The sequence below is a fragment of the Puntigrus tetrazona genome, chromosome 9 (genome assembly GCF_018831695.1).
Source record: "Puntigrus tetrazona isolate hp1 chromosome 9, ASM1883169v1, whole genome shotgun sequence".
Taxonomy (NCBI): Eukaryota; Metazoa; Chordata; class Actinopteri; order Cypriniformes; family Cyprinidae; genus Puntigrus; species Puntigrus tetrazona.
In genome coordinates, this window is record NC_056707.1 from 4,572,574 (window position 1) to 4,575,875 (window position 3,302).

A 3,302-nucleotide genomic window follows, 5' to 3' on the forward strand; every position below is an offset into this window, starting at 1 on the left:
CGTGCGTGATTGCGCGCGCACGATTGGCAGCTCCACGTCGACATTCTTCCAACTGCCGCGCGGACGCGCACGCGGCGTGCAAGCGCTTCATCAACAGTTTGCGCGAGCGTCATCCGCTGAAGCAGCGAGCGAAGTCCTCGGGGGCTTTGACAGAGACGACCACCGGCTCGAGGCAGGGCGCAGTGTACTCAGGGTCGGCCGTCTCGTGACTTGCAGCAGCAGGTACGTTCTTTCACATTTCTCCCCCTCTCTGGAAGTGTGCGTTGCGCTCGCGAAACACTGTCAGCCCGTCACTCATTGATATATGCGCCCGCTGAAGCCTTAAAGCGGCTTCGGCGGAACTGTGAAGTTTGAAGTAAACTTAAGACGGTCACTTAAATGTCTGCGTGAAGTTACGTGACATATGGCATTCCCAGTTTCCCCCCCCTTTCTTCTCTTTCGGCTCATCGTGGCGTTTAATAAGCGCGTTAGGTCGAGATCCGTTGCGGGATGCCAAACTTCTGTGACGGTGTTCATAAAATAACGCACTGCTCCAGATCTGGACCCTTTTCGACACGTCAGCTGCTCCGCGCATCGACTGGCCCGATTACAGCTATGCAAACAGACGGAGTGCAGCCTGACGCTGAAGTCGACAGAGAAACCTGGTTTTCTTCTCCACGCGTCGGTTTACCTCGCTTACTTTGTCTTATTTGTCGCGCGCGCTTAACTTGCACGGAAACTTGCTCGAGTAGGCATCTGTTTCTGCATATTTTAGGCCGCCATATGTGATCATCGTGGAGGCTCGGGAGGTGATTATATGCATGTGTGAATGAGAACGAGTCCAAGTTTCCAACTCTATGCGTTATAGACATCGTTTAACTTCTTCTAATAGCTGTTATGGAGCTACAGGAGGTCTGGCCTGCCTCCTTTCGCTCCCAGCTCCGAAATACTTAGATCAGTCTGGCCTGACAACCGTGTTTCATCCTGAGGAGTATTCTTCTAACTATTTTATACTGGCTTAAACAATCCCACCCTGTTTCAACTTGAAAAAATTATTTCATTTATTATATCCAAATTAGCTATAGAAGTCAAGTCAGCCTTTTTTCTGTTCTTTATGTAGTTTTTTTTTTTTTTTTTTTTTTTTTGAAAGATCCTCAATCTTTCAAAAAAAATCAATATATTGACTCATATTATGATATGCACGTTTATAGCATGTAGCATATGTGATTGAACTTGATGAAAATATCAAATCGAATGTCGTGCGTCTTCTTTCTTGAGCTGCCGGTAGCCATTCACTTCCATAGTATTTTTTTCGCCATAAGTCGATGGCTACCGTCAGCTGTTTGGTTACCAACGTTCTTCAAAATATCTTATTTTGTGTTGAGCTGAAGAAAGAAACTCATGCAGGTTTGGAACAACATGAGAGTGAGGAAATGATTACCAAATAAAATTTTCTTGAATGAAATATTATTACTAAGTAGTATAAATTTTTTATATATATATATATATATATATATATATATATATATATATATATATATATATATATATATATATAGCACTTAAAAAAAAGAATTTTATATATATAAAATTCTTTTTTTTTTTATATATATATATATATATATATATATATATATATATATATATATATATATATATATATATATATATATATATATATATATATCCTGCATCTGTGTGTGAGAAATGTAACACGTCTGTTTCTTTCAGAGGGCCCTGCTGAAAAGTTTCACTGAGAAGGAAAACTCTCGAGCAGCGCTGTGGCTTTCCAAGTAAAGTTCTGTGATACACTCAGACTCTAATTGTTTGCAGTCAGTGCATTACAGAACTTTGTTTTGGGAGTTTAAAGCTCAAGCCTGGAGGAAGCAATCATTCCATCTGGATGAAGCTGTAACAAAACAGCAGTAAACCCCGCATCCTGCGCCCCTCAACAACACGCACAAATAAATCACATCATCATCATCATCATCATCACCTCCCGCCTTTACGTGATCGTTAGCTTTAACTGCTGAAGAACACCGGAAGCACGAGCGAACATCCTTTTAAGTTTGGGGCTCGCTGACACACAGATGCAGTTGTGTGTTATTTATATGACCCTGTTTCCTGCATGCGTCCTCCAAGCGCTCAATTAGCATAGCGGAGGCTCTGCCGCAACTGCTCAACGTCTAAAAATACCCGTTGCACGGTAACGCGCCGCTTTTCAGTCAGGCATCCCATCCCGTAACCTCCGCGAACGCAAAAATGTGGCACTCTCCATCGTCGTAAAAGGCGTGCGTCTCACTCTCAGCAGGGAGAGCACTTTGTGATGACATCATCGGCCCACAGGAGGCAGGCGAGCGCTCGTCTGGGTCACTCTCACGGTCACGTGACTCAGAAGGACACAGGTTATGGCACTGTAAGTGGGTTAACAGGCCTGACACGCGTTTCTCTTCTGAGAGGACGCAGGCGGGTTCTCAGTCATGAACGTGTGTCTGAAACACTGCCTTCTGAAATACCGTGCAACACGCAAAAAGTGTGCGTCTGGGAAATAAGTGTGAGAAGTTTCGTTCAAGCGCAGTGAAAGTGCATCTGCGACCGATTAGTTGAGAGCATGCAGATCCCGTTTAACCCATGAGGGTGCTCCGGATAAACACACTGATGGACTGCTGACACGCGTCTCATTAAGTGTATTTCATATTTCATTTCATATTCTTTCAGAGATTTAATTGACCGTATTTGGCATCCAAGAGTGTAGTTTACCTGAAGAAAACCTTTTGTGTGTTGAACTGAATTGTGGTTCGTCACACCTGCAGTTTTTAAAGAAACTTTCTTAATGGAATGAGTGTGTTAGTGTTTCGAGCGAAATAAAACTGTTCAGAATGTACCCGGTCTACTTCTTGATTACTTTTAGATTGGGTTTTTTTCCCCCACACATATAACAGATGATTAATTTAAGTTAAACATGATCAATAATTGTGTGAACGGTCTTCAGAATTCACAATAAGTACTATTATATAAGTACACACACAGTTTGATTATTGTAGAATTTTACAATTAGTTTAGTTATTCATATTTTTATTCAAATATATAGAAAATACAATAAAATATGCATTTTTTTGTGTGAATAATGTCATAAAAATGCATTTAACATAACATTTTGAAGTACTTCACACACATACACATATATACATACATATACACATATACACACACACACATATATATATATATATATATATATATATATACACATATATACAAATATATAGGGCTTGTAACGGATTAATATTTAATTAAGTACTTAAATGTTATGTCAAATGCAT

At 40.6% G+C, this 3,302-nt stretch overlaps 1 long non-coding RNA gene across 1 annotated transcript; it reads left to right on the plus strand.

Annotated features, from left to right (window-relative positions):
- LOC122351246 lies at positions 1-2,863 on the plus strand. The gene is made up of 2 exons (XR_006251713.1): positions 1-222; positions 1,711-2,863. It is a non-coding gene; the product is annotated as an uncharacterized LOC122351246 (long non-coding RNA).
- Positions 2,864-3,302: the final 439 nt, after the last annotated feature.